Source organism: Phaenicophaeus curvirostris, chromosome 5 (assembly GCF_032191515.1).
Source record: "Phaenicophaeus curvirostris isolate KB17595 chromosome 5, BPBGC_Pcur_1.0, whole genome shotgun sequence".
In the NCBI taxonomy this organism is placed as follows: domain Eukaryota; kingdom Metazoa; phylum Chordata; class Aves; order Cuculiformes; family Cuculidae; genus Phaenicophaeus; species Phaenicophaeus curvirostris.
The window spans coordinates 67602521-67615521 of NC_091396.1; the positions used below are offsets into that span (position 1 = coordinate 67602521).

Consider the following 13001-nt stretch of genomic DNA (forward strand, 5'->3'; position numbering starts at 1 on the left):
GACTCATAGAGTCACCAGGTCGGAAAAGACCCACTGGATCATCGAGTCCAACCATTCCTATCAAACACTAACCCATGTCCCTCAGCACCTCGTCCACCCGTCCCTTAAACCCCTCCAGGGAAGGTGAATCAACCCCCTCCCTGGGCAGCCTCTGCCAGTGCCCAATGACCCTTTCTGTGAAAATTTTTTTCCTAATGTCCAGCCTGACCCTCCCCTGGTGGAGCTTGAGGCCATTCCCTCTCGTCCTGTCCCCTGTCCCTTGGGAGAAGAGCCCAGCTCCCTCCTCTCCACAACCTCCTTTCAGGGAGTTGTAGAGAGCAATGAGGTCTCCCCTCAGCCTCCTCTTCTCCAGGCTAAACACCCCCAGTTCCCTCAGCCGCTCCTCTTGTTCTCCAGCCCCTTCACCAGCTTTGTTGCTCTTCTCTGGACTCGCTCCAGAGCCTCAACATCCTTCTTGTGGTGAGGGGCCCACAACTGAACACAGGATTCGAGGAGCGGTCTCACCAGTGCTGAGTCCAGCAGTGACCCAGATGGCCTCTGCAAGTAGCAGCCCGCCCCCCTCTCCAAAATCTCTTCTCTGCAAATGCAAAGACCTCATAGCAAAAAAATTACGATGGGCTGGAGATACTACAGAGAAAACCACAGAGGAGCTGACCACAATCTCCAAAGCTGAGCAACAGCCCTTCCCGAAGCCAGGTCAGGTTCTGGAACCATGTGCCTCCTCCCCTAAATATTCCTGCTGGAAGCACAGTGCACCTTGCAAAGTGAAAACCCAGCAAGCTGCAGATAAGCAAGTTAACCAGATCAATATTATACAAATTTGTATGTATTAAAAAAAAATAAAAAATGAAAAGATTGGCTATAACCTTCGGCTGTAACCTTTCCCCATCTCGCTGATGAGATTCAGCAGCCTGCCTGCCAAGAAGGAGTCACAGGACTTGTCAAGCGCTATCGAGCAGCGTTGCCCTCATGACTCAGGGGGATTTCGTGCCTTATCACATGGGCACTGCAGTGATTTCCACCATCGGGGAGGGGGGAGAGGAGGCAGGAGGTCACATTCACAAATGTTGTGCAAAAAAAAAAAATAAAAATCTTTAATTACTCCCCCAAGGGCTGTTTCAGAGCTATTATTGTAGGGCCAAAAGCGAGATTGAAAAGGTTCATTAAGGAAGTTGGCAGACAGATGTGCCCGAATAACGGAGCCGCAATATGGTCCGTGACCTTAAAACAAGGAACCTGACCACCATGTAATGAAAGCTGAGGATGGAAGAGCTTTAAAGCAGGAATTCTCATCAAGCATTGTGAGGGAGGCAGCTGAAATAGGGAAGATGCTGTCTTGAAATAGAGGGTTTTTTTGGCTAGGGACTTTGCTCTGTGCAACTTGCAGCAATGCCAAGAGAGGGCAGCCCAAGCCACCACATCACCGCCTGGCTTCTCCCAAATCGAGATATTAGGATGCTGTGAGCAAGAAGAAAAAAAAAAAAAAGACAAAATACCCCAAAAATAAAGGCATTTCTTGCCTAAATCCCAGAGACAAAAATACTGGGAGAGAAAATACAGATGGAAGCCAGAAGGAGACCCTAGATTTGGAGGGATGGAGAGGCAGAAGCCATGTAGTTGCAAACTGCTTGTGGTCAAGAATATTTTAAAAGACGTGAGGTTAATCTATACCTGGTAATAAGGGACCGTGAGGGGGTATGAGCTGAAGGGAGATGCCCCAGTGCAAGAGCTGGATTTCACCCCAGGTGAGGGAACGTGTGATAAGGCTGCGTTATTCCCAGCCCGGACTCAAACACTGAGCGAAGAGCCCAGAGGCTGAGGTGCTCGGTTGCCTTGTTTTCAAAATGTTTTAGGAAAAAAAAAAAAAGAAGCTGGGAAAGTTTCCTGCCCAGGGATCAGGCTGCTGTGCCCACAGGAGCAGGTTTCGGCTCCCTCACCCCTTAGAAGTGGGGAGCAGTGATTTTTCATGCAAGCGGTTGGGTTTCAGCCTCCCCCAAGCCCATAAAAAGCCTTTTCCTTGCAGAGTGAGGCAGTTTTTGCACATTTTCAGAGTCTTTAATAAATAGTGACAATAAAACCATTGGAGATAAGGTAATGGACTGTGCAAACGTGTCTTCGGGGCATTTCCAAGCAAGCAGCTTTAGCTCAGTGGCCCTAATTGAGGGGGTGAAGCAGGTGGGGTGCGTTGCACTCACCAGGCGATTCAAAACGTGTATTATTCCCAGACCCGACCCAAACACTGAGCTCCTTTCTTCCATTTCAATGCAGATCTGGGCAGCCTTAGAAAGCAAGCATGTGTGACTTAGGGAAAGAGAAAAGCACTTCCCAAGCTATTGCTCCCAGAGGGCTTGGGGCAGGGTTTTATCCCTGTTTGTGGCATTGGATTTTTCCTTTCTGAAAGAGAATAAAACCACAAGATCACTTTTTTTCCCCCTCCCACAGTGCCCAGCTGAAGCTGGGCTACATCCAAGTGAGCATTCAGAGATGGAGTTGTTGAAAACCCAGGACATCAAGATGAGGATCTGCCCTGGAAGTGTCTGTATTTTACCTGGAGAAAATAAGTTAATCAGGAAGAAAAAGAATTACCCAGCAAATTCCCTCGACATGTTGTAGCAATCGAAAGCGATGTTAATGTTGATTTATTGATTTGGAAAGGTACTTACATTTATAAAATCATCAAGGGCTTGTCTGTAGTGCCAATAATGTAACACGGACCTCCTGTCTCTAATCCTGCAAGTGCCTTATCAGCACATAAGATGCGTCTTGTGAGAAAGATGAAAAGGGAAAAATAAACAGAAAATTTCATTTTTCCTGAAAATAAAAAAAAAAAAGGAAAAATGAGGCTAAGCCATGTTTTCAGTAAAAGCCAAGACCCTGTCTAACAAGCCAACTGTCCTGCAAAGAGCCAATGAATTAACTAGGCTGGAAACCAAAGCAGCAACCACACGGAGCAGTGAGAGCACTGGCACATCTGTAGCTCAGGGATCAGTTACTTGAACAACACTGTAAATCCCTCAAATAGCCCCAGAAGCAAAAGGCTGCTTCCCCGCCCGGGGATTCAGCTGAGCAGCTGGAAACAGGCAGCATTTCCCAGGCATTCCTATCGGGAAAGGTGGGAACAAGGAGCAACGCGTAGGAGCACAGAATCATAGAATTGTTAAGATTGGAAAAGACCCCAAAGATCGTTCAGTCCAACCATCAATACAACACCAACAAGCCCACTAAACCATCTTCCCAGGCGCCACATCTACATGTTTTTTGAACCCCTCCAGGGACAGAGACTCCACCGCTTCCCTGGGCAGCCTCTGCCAGGGCTTCACCACTCTTTTGGTGAAGAATTTTTTCCTAACATCCAATCTAAACCTTCCCTGGTGCAACTCAAAGTTATTTCCTCTCATCCTATCCCCTGTTACATGGGAGAAGAGCCCAGCATACACTTCTCCACAGCCTCCTTTCAGGGAGCTGCAGATTGATGAGGTCTCCCCTCAGCCTCCTCTTCTCCAGACTAAGCAGCCCCAGGTCCCTCAGCTGCTCCCAGAACCCCTGAGCTCCAGCCCCTTCCCCAGCTCCATTCCCTTGTCTGGACACACTCCAGCCCCTCAAAATCTTTCTCACAGTGAGGGGCCCAATGTGAGGAATGATACTTTAAGACTGGCTGCATAAAAGCGCAGGGGATCTATGAATAATCTTGGAATGACCTTCCCCAAATCTAGGAGTTTTATGTGTGTATTCAATGGCAAAATTTGGTTTCTGAAAAGCCCCAATGGCATTAGGTCAGAGTTGCTCAGCAAAAAGACACTTTTCAATAAGAAGGGCTTTTTGGACACTGTTTTACTCTGGGCAGCTTGGCAAAGCCTGGTGCCAAGTGAAGAAAAGGTTTCAGGAGGAAAAGGCTGAGAGATGCTGGATGCTGAGAGCCTGGCAGTGGCCATGGGCTGACGTCCCTCGGGAGACTGCAGGACAGGGCTGGCCGTAGCTCTTTCCCAGGTCACTGCAGCTCACACTGCTTGGTGTCTTTTCCAGAAGAGATTCATCAATGGGACAGAGGCAGGAGGAAAATCCCCTTACAAAGATAAAAGGCAAACCAATAATCTGCTCCAAGGTGACTGTTAGGAGAGATGTAGGAATAAAGACATTTTTCAGAAGAAAAGACTGAAAATAACAGATTTCTTGTGGGTCCAGCACAGCTTGGATCAAATGGGCAGTATAGAAAGGAGTTACTTGTCCAAGAAAATCCATATAAGCTCCCCACAGTTTGATCAAGCTCTTCACCAGCTTTTCAAAATAAGGGAGAAATGGAGCTGTTTGCAGTAATTCTGCCCCTGGATATTTTCCCAGGCTGAGCCAACCAAGAGAGGATAGAAAAGCAAGAAAACCAGTCAGGTTTCTCAGCCTGGACATCCTTCACTGCATCCCGTGGAGTTCCTGGATGAATCATAGAATCACCAGGTTGGAGAAGACCCACCAGATCATCGAGTCCAACCATTTCAGGATGAAGACCCGTGTTCACTCGTACCCAAATACATCCCTGGTGGTTGGGTACCCCCTGTCTGCAGTAGCAAAGAGAGAGGTCACTCAGCTGACAAATTATCCACATATAGTACAAGAGGTTGCTTCAGTTAATAAACAATTAGAGCATCTAATCTGTGGAGCAATGAAGAATATGATTTGTAAAACAGGATATTTGTAGAGGGGAGAAGGGGCTTCTCCAGCATCCCTCTGGGGGCTGGGCCATAGGAGCCCTCCAGAAGAGCTCCAGATAAGTAAGACGTCATTAATAAATCAATGACAGGGAAATGAAAATGGAAGTAGATGAATCAGCGAGTTGATCGGGTCACAGATGAAAAATAGCACATCTGCTGCCGCTTTCAGTGCATTAACAAATAAGGCCACTGGCTCAGACACACTAATGCTTGGAGTAATGAAGCTTCAAGACCGATTACAGCACAAATCACTTTTTAAAAATGTAGCGGGTCCCTCCCCAACCATTGGGAGACGTGTTTGCTGTGTCCCACACGTTTCTGGTAGCCTCTGACTGGCACAGGGGGCAACAACATGGTCCCATTCTTCTCCTGCTTTCTGTAGGGTTGATTCTCACCAGATGAATGCACTGAGCCGCGGCTAATCCGTGAACGTTAAACCCATGCCAGTGAGTGCCTGCAACCTCCACACCAATCTACTCACCATCTGGACTGGACCCAAGTGCCTTCCCCTTTTCCTTTCCCTCTTGCACCGATTTGGGGTTTTATTTGGACAGAAGAGGGCAGAGACCATAGGCTGCAAAATAATCTGCTCCACGTTGCTGCCTTGGATTTTGGAAAGGGGGATTAAGCAGCTTTTCCCTTGTGACATGAGAGAGCAGAGAGCTGGGAGCAGCCCCAGCATTAACCCACAGGGTTTCCCTGGGGATCATGGGTTGGGGTGCAGGGACACGAGGTTGAAAGCATTGCAGGTGGACCGATGCGCGTTGCAAGCTGACGCTGAACAGCCACAGCTCACAAACTCTTGCTTTTCTCATTCTTCTCCTTGTTCGCATATCCCCATCTCCCCGCTAGCAATCACAGTGACACAGCCTGGCACAGCCCCCCAAAGTTCATCCGTCAGCTCTGTACCAGCCACCACACCAAAAACCAGCCTCCAAGGGCATTTCATAGAATCATAGAATCACCAGGTCGGAAAAGACCCATCGGATCATCGAGTCCAACCATTCCTATCAAATAATAAACCATGTCCCTCAGCACCTCATCCACCTGTCCCTTAAACCCCTCCAGGGAAGGTGAATCAACCCCCTCCCTGGGCAGCCTCTGCCAGGGACCAATGACCCTTTCTGTGAAATAGTTTTTCCTAATGTCCAGCCTGACCCTCCCCTGGTGGAGCTTGAGGCCATTCCCTCTCGTCCTGTCCCCTGTCCCTTGGGAGAAGAGCCCAGCTCCCTCCTCTCCACAACCTCCTTTCAGGTAGTTGTAGAGAGCAATGAGGTCTCCCCTCAGCCTCCTCTTCTCCAGGCTAAACCCCCCCCAGCTCTCTCAGCCGTTCCTCAGAAGGCCTGTTCTCCAGCCCCCTCACCAGCTTTGTCGCTTTTCTCTGGACTCGCTTGGTTTGGGCAAACAAACCTGGAGGAGATGGCACCGCCTGGACACCTCCACCACGATCCATGGATATGATCTCCCCTCCCATCAGCTCCCCAATTTCTCACTGCACATCACTCTCCATCTCCTTCCCTGGACACTGTGGTCACTCACACATAAATGAGGAGATCTATAAGCTAATCAAGCTGCTACCCCTCCGGGCTTGACAAAGAGACAGATCATTATTGGTGCTTCTATTTTTAAATGCGTGAGAAGTGCCTGGATATTACAGCAATAGGGTTATCTGTGTCCCTGGCTTCACGAAGTTGTGACCCCTATTATCAGCCACCGGGGCGTGTGAAGAGAGGCACAGCCTGCACGTGGAAATTTGGCACCCAAAATATTGATTGGAAGAGGCTGTTCTTCAATCCCCGAGGACAACTGGGTTGGACAACTCCCCAGGCTGTTAAAATAAAAAAGGAAAAAAGAAAATTCCCAGGCTCTTGGTACGGGGACTATGGCTTGGACTGCCAAGCTGCATCCCCCTCCATCCCATGTGGGGACATGCTGGGACTGACCTTGGGTCTCATCCTGACACTGAGTTCCTCTGCTCTGCCCCGGACCAAGGAGACAGAGCAGCATTCCCCAAAATGATTATTGTTCCACAGAGTCAGCCGCACCACCTGCCTGTAAAAAACTGCAATCTGAGCTCTTCCAGCCTCATTAAATCACGTTTAAATGAGGGCAGTGCTCTGCTCAGGGGTCGGGGTGGGGGAGAACCGGGCTCTGCAGCCACATGCGGGATTATTGTACAAGATTACAGAGCCATTATGTTTTTATATGCCAGTGCTATCCAATTACTTAGGTACAAACGCCGTGTGCTGAATTGCAACCCCTGGTTCTACCCCCAAACACGATTGTCCAGGCCGATTGCTGTTGTAAACTGGAATTATTAATTTGCAGGGAAGGCTGGAAGGACGAATATCGCTGCCGGGTGGCAGTGGTGAAAGGAGGATGCTGGGCAAAAGGGTTGCCAGGGGGTGGTTTAAGATCAGGCAGTAGGGAAGAACTGCTGGGGAATATCAGGGAATTTCTGATCCTGAATGAAGAGATCCGCTATCGCTGCGAGATGCTCTATTTATTCTGGCAGCAGCTGCCTCTGTTTGTATTCATATTAAAAGGCAAAGCACCAGCCAGCTACATTCATTCATTAGGAAAAGTGTCGCGAAGGAGCCTGCTTGGGCTGAGATTACCTGTTTGCAAGTGATATTAATCACTGAAGCAAAAACTAATTATGTGGTTCACTAGTTTTCCCTTTCCCTTCGACGGCTCTGTCGTGAAACCCCCGGACCTGATGGACAGGGAGAGGAACTCTGCCATCGCAACGGCACAAAATGCCTCCTCCTTCCAAAAAGGAAAGGTCGAAGTGATTTAAGACGAGCCTGGAAGAGCTGCAGAAGCATCACAGCGAATGTATTTCAAACCCAAACCTCAGCTGTGAGTGACCGGGAGATGACGCGCAGAGCTGAATGGGGCTCGCACATCACAAGCCTCCAAGGTGAAGCCCCCACACTGGTACGAGACATCCAGGCTGTGCAAAGGGGTGTGGGAGAGGAAAGCCCCAGGTGACCCCCGTGCCCCTTCCCCACTGCTGGTTCCCCTTAGAAAGAACCCTTGAAGCATCCTCCATGCATCCTCTGCACAAATCAAAGTGGATTCAGCTTCCACGCACCCCAAGGCAACAGCCTTGGCAGCCGTGTGGCAGCTGGGCTCACACATTTTTGGAAGAAGAATAAGTAAAATTCACATTTTTTTAAAGGTCATCATAGACACCCACCCCAGGGCGACGTGGCTGCTCTTCTGAATGTTTTAAAGGTGCACTTTCACATTGCGAGGTGTTTAAAAATGCAAATTTTGACTTAAAAAGAGCACCTTGGGTGTGCGTTCAAAAAATGTCCATCCTTCAAGTCCTAAAGGCCCCTCTGATTGCCTGGGGTGGCAGAGGAGGGAGCCGGGGGCTACTGAAGTGGAACTCCAACAAAGCAAGGGAAAGAGATTAAAAAGGAAAAAGAAAGGGGCATGACAGGGAAGGGGAATAAAAGGAATAAAGAAAAAGAAAGAAAGGAAGAGGAAGAGGAAGAGGAAGAGGAAGAGGAAGAGGAAGAGGAAGAGGAAGAGGAAGAGGAAGGGAAAAGAGAAGAGGAAAGGGATAGGGGAAGGGGATGGGGAAGGGGGAAAAGGAAGGGTAAAGGGAAAAAGGAAGGGGAAAAGGAAGGGAAAGGGAAAAGGGAAGAGGGAAGAGGGAAGAGGGAAAGGGAAAGGGAAAGGGAAAGGGAAAGGGAAAGGGAAAGGGAAAGGGAAAGGGAGGGGGAAGGGGGAAAAGGAAAGGTAAAGGGAAAAAGGAAGGAAAAGGGAAAAGAGAAAAGGGAAAAGGGAAAAGGGAAAATGGGAAAGGGAAAGGGAAAGGGAAAGGGAAAGGGAAAGGGAAAGGGAAAGGGAAAGGGAAAGGGAAAAGAAGAGGGAAAAGTCATCAGGGAAGCAGTGCAAGGATGGCAACAGCCATGGGGACCACCGGGGCTGAGCAGGAGCAGTGCACCTTAAATCCCCTCCAAGCACTCGCTGAGGAGCAAGTCAAGAGCGTCACTGATTAAGTGGGTTAATTCCCATCCCTAAATGATTATTTTATCGCAGCAGCTTCTCGACGACAAGGAATGGGCCCTGCCTCCTCCGGCTGCTCCCCAACCCGCCTGTGCCGGCAAGAACCTTCCCCTGAAGAGCTCCCAATCTAGGTCAGAGCCACGCTTTAAAAGTCTTTCAATATTAAACAAAACAAAGGCGCTGCAAATCACACATCTGGGGGAGGGGGAAAGGGGGGCGGGCGGGGTGTGTGTAGGGGGGTTGTTATGCTCCTGTCCATCAGCTTTGTGGGAAAGGCAGCCCTGAAAAAACAGGGATAAAAGGTCCACCTGACTCTCAAACCTGTCAGAGCTGGGAAGCAATAACGAGCCGCCCTGCTGATATTTGATATACGGCTCAACCTCGTGCCATGTGATGGTGGGTTTGTGGCTGGAAAAAAACCCAAGAGTTTCCCTTCTGCTTGAGCTCCATGGGTTGAACGAGGGATCTGTATTTTTCCCCGGGGGGAACAAGTGTTTGATAGGAATGGTTGGACTCGATGATCCGGTGGGTCTCTTCCAACCTGGTGATTCTATGATTATTTGATTCTATGATCTCCCTGTGCAAAGCTTTGTGCTGCTGCTTTCCCACTAACACAAACGCGATGTGTCCGGCACTCCCAAATCTCCAGGCATTGCAAGCACGATGAACCCCTGTGCCTCCAGGGAGCTCACGGGATTTGAGGAGCACAGACCATGGGGAAAAGCAGCAATGCCCTGTAGCCACAAGCAATTGCTCTGAAATTGTCACTGAGGGGCTGCTGGCGAGCACGCTCATGATCTCCGAGATCGGGGTTTGCAAAGGAGACAACACTTGGTTCAGCCGCCACCTGGCTTCGCCACTCCATGCCCCCTCTCTTCCATTCCAAATGCGAAAGCACCTGTCGAAAGGGGTTTCAGACCCAATAAATCCAACCTCAATTTAGTGGCTGTTACGCTCCGCAGGGAGAAGGATGCCCCTGTCCAGAAAAATGCACTTGCTGATTTTCATCCTTTTGATTTATAGAGCTTCTAGTTTAAGAGATGTTCCTCTCCTCTCCAAACGAAGCAGACACTGACAGCTCCATCCATCACCCAGGCTGTCAGAGACCCAGTGCTTTAAATAAGCTATTAAAGTGAGATCTAGCTGGTTAACAGTCATAACAGACCAGAAATCAGAGAGTTTACTTACTTTAGCACCCAGTGAAATTAATTTCCTTTTAATAACCAGGTTCTGAAGGAAGAGACCACTCCAGTCTGGCAGATGCAAAGATGTTTCCGACTCCAGAAGTGGTCGAAGCATCTTCTTGTGCTTGATCTGGAGACAGAATCTTTCTTTGTTACTGATGGCAAAGCCTAAGCAGTGATCTCAGACACCCCCAGAGCTTATCTGGGTGAAGGAGGTGGCAGCACCTTCCCCTCCTGCCCTTAGGGGCTGCTCCGTGACCCGACAGGGATGCGCTAGGATGAGGAACAAGTATAAATTGAAATGAGATATGTAAAACTTAATCAACTTTAAGTAAGTTTTATTATGTATTAACATTACCTTTTCTGCACCTTGTTTCCCTAAAGTAGATGTTCATTACTTATAAAGATGTTAAAGATTAATGTTTTCTTGTATAATTAACCCTTGAACTTGTTTTGGTAAGCCTTAAGCTAATTAGTTAAAATAATTAGTGCTGTTATGCAAAGTTTATTGCATATTGCATAAAGAAAGAAATACAATCTAAGTGTGATTATCTAACGAAAAGTCCTAGAGGAGATTGAAATGGAACGTAGGAACTGTAATTTTCTAAAAGGAAGTCTATTACGGTATGATAAAACTGTCAAATTCAGGATTGAGGGCTCCTACAAATAATGCAGAAGATCGATAAAACTCATCTTAAATCAAAGTGTGAGAATTTGGAAATTGTGTTTTGATTTTAATTCACTAAATATTTAATAAATGGGTTATAGTACTTCTTCTTAATTAAAAACTAAAGCTATTCCTGCTGGGCTGGGATCATGGTGGGTCCAGGTCCTGCAGTACTCTGCCCTCAAAGCCCATCACATCCCAAAGTGACCAGTGTCGGTGGCAACGTAACACGTTTCTCAGCATTTTGTTTTCCTTCCAGCTATCTGCGGGAAAAATCCCAGCTCTTTGTCTTTTTTAGTGAGCCTGGCATCCTTGTCATCTTTTCTCTTTCGATTTCCACCAGCCCATTTCATCCCTTCCCACCCCACCATCTGTCTTGTCCACCTTCACTCCTTAATCCAATCTCCCCGCTCGTATCACTTTGCCTCCGTGCCGTGGCTGATTTATTTCAGAGCAGCCAGTTTCTGTACCGGGTGGGTTGGGACATGGGGAAATGGGCTTGCATTTAATTTCCAGACCTGGATGGGAAGCTGGGGGCTTTGCTGGAGATGTCCAGAAGGAACCCCCAAGGGGGAAACTGGAACCTTGACCATGTCCCCTTGCTTTTGCCTCTGGATAATTAATGGCCACCGATACCTTGGGGGAAAACCTGCATTAAATCCCCTGCTTGGTGTTAAGCCGGCCACTAAAACAAACCACTTTGCCTTTACAGCATTTTTTTACCCCAGGCTAGCTGGCAAGCGTTGCTTGCCAGCCATTAAAACACAGCTTTTCAGCAGCAGAGACAGCTCACTCGCTGCTCAGTGAATATTTAATTCCTCTAGAGCAGCAAAGCCCCATCTGAGCGGGTCCTGTTGCTCACAGCTATGCAGTTGGGGCAGGGATGTCATCGCCCCACAGCTGAATGCACAATGGGTGCTGAGTCCTCAGCCCAACCGCCCCACCCCGGTTTGGTTTCATGGGCACAGACCCACTGAGGCTCTTGTCTTTACATTCACAGGTGAATATTTGGCCCTGCAGCCTCTGTTTCCAGCGTGGCAGGAGGTGGAGGGCACGGGGCTGCAGGACGCTGCCTTTCCCTGGGACTAAATACAGCAGAAAGCCCTCATGTCCCCTCCCTGGGGACCTGCCAGGCTGCAGAGGTGATGCTGATACATATTATGCTATTTTGGGCAACCAGCAAGGGCCGCGTTGTCTCCCAGTTGCTCACTCGCTTTTCCATCAGGGCATGGTCACCCTCCCAGTGCTCCTCACGCTCGCAGGGATAAAGCCACAGGGACCATCGGTGGGGTTGCTGGCTGAGCCCCTTTTTGAATCACAGAATCATAGAATCACCAGGTTGGAAGAGACCCACTGGATCATCAAGTCTAACCGTTCCTATCAAACACTAAACCACGTCCCTCAGCACCTCATCCACCCATCCCTTAAACCCCTCCAGGGAAGGGGACTCAACCCCCTCCCTGGGCAGCCTCTGCCAGGGACCAATGACCCTTTCTGTGAAAAATTTTTTCCTGATGTCCAGCCTGACCCTCCCCTGGTGGAGCTTGAGGCCATTCCCTCTCGTCCTGTGCCTTGTTGCTTGGAAGAAGAGCCCAGCACCCTCCTCTCCACAACCTCCTTTCAGAAATATCCCGTTGTGGAGAAGCAGCCGCTTGGTGAGCAATTGGTGTTAAAAGCATAAATCAGTCCTTGGGATTTTCCCTCTCGCACAGGTCCAGGCTCCTGCAACCCCATCCACTCAGGCAAAGTTAAACACCACGATTAGGTGTTTAAGGGACGGGTGGATGAGGTGCTGAGGGACGTGGTTTAGTGTTTGATAGGAATGGTTGGACTCGATGATCCGGTGGGTCTCTTCCAACCTGGTTGTTCTATGATTCTATGATCCCTGCAAAAAGAAGCGGCAAAACTGAACACAGAGAAGAATTTGGGAGGAAGGAAATTGCCAGATCTGCAGCAGTAGATTCACCCTCCCTTTGCCCCCTGTTGGGAAACAGCATTTGTTAACACGTTAATTGGTTTCCCTTCAGCATTAATTACATCATTGCCTATTGCATGCTTCCTCCGTGGCTGGTTTTGCATCGAGCGAGGGAAGCTGCATCCTTGCTAGAATTAAACGAGACGCAGAGCCCTCACCAGCCCTGAAATTAGTTTGGAAACAGGGATTTTGCTGGCATTTTGTCTCATCCAGATAATACTCCTGGGTAAAAGTCAAGCTCAGAACTGTTGTCTCACACCCTTTTAACACCCCCAAAAAGCATTTTTCCTCTTTCTGCTCCCACCACTTCTTATTTCCCTCCCACACGCAGACGATTCCATCCTACAGACACATGTAGCCAGATAGAGTCATAGAATCACAGAATCATAGAATCACCAGGTTGGAAGAGACCCACCGGATCATCGAGTCCAACCATTCCTATCAAACAC

The 13001-nt window shown here is 48.7% G+C and overlaps 1 long non-coding RNA gene across 1 annotated transcript in view; it reads right to left on the reverse strand.

The window, feature by feature from the left end:
- LOC138720595 (uncharacterized) overlaps positions 1-13001 on the reverse strand; it is a 512056-nt gene that overhangs the window by 309329 nt on the left and 189726 nt on the right. The window lies entirely within an intron of this gene.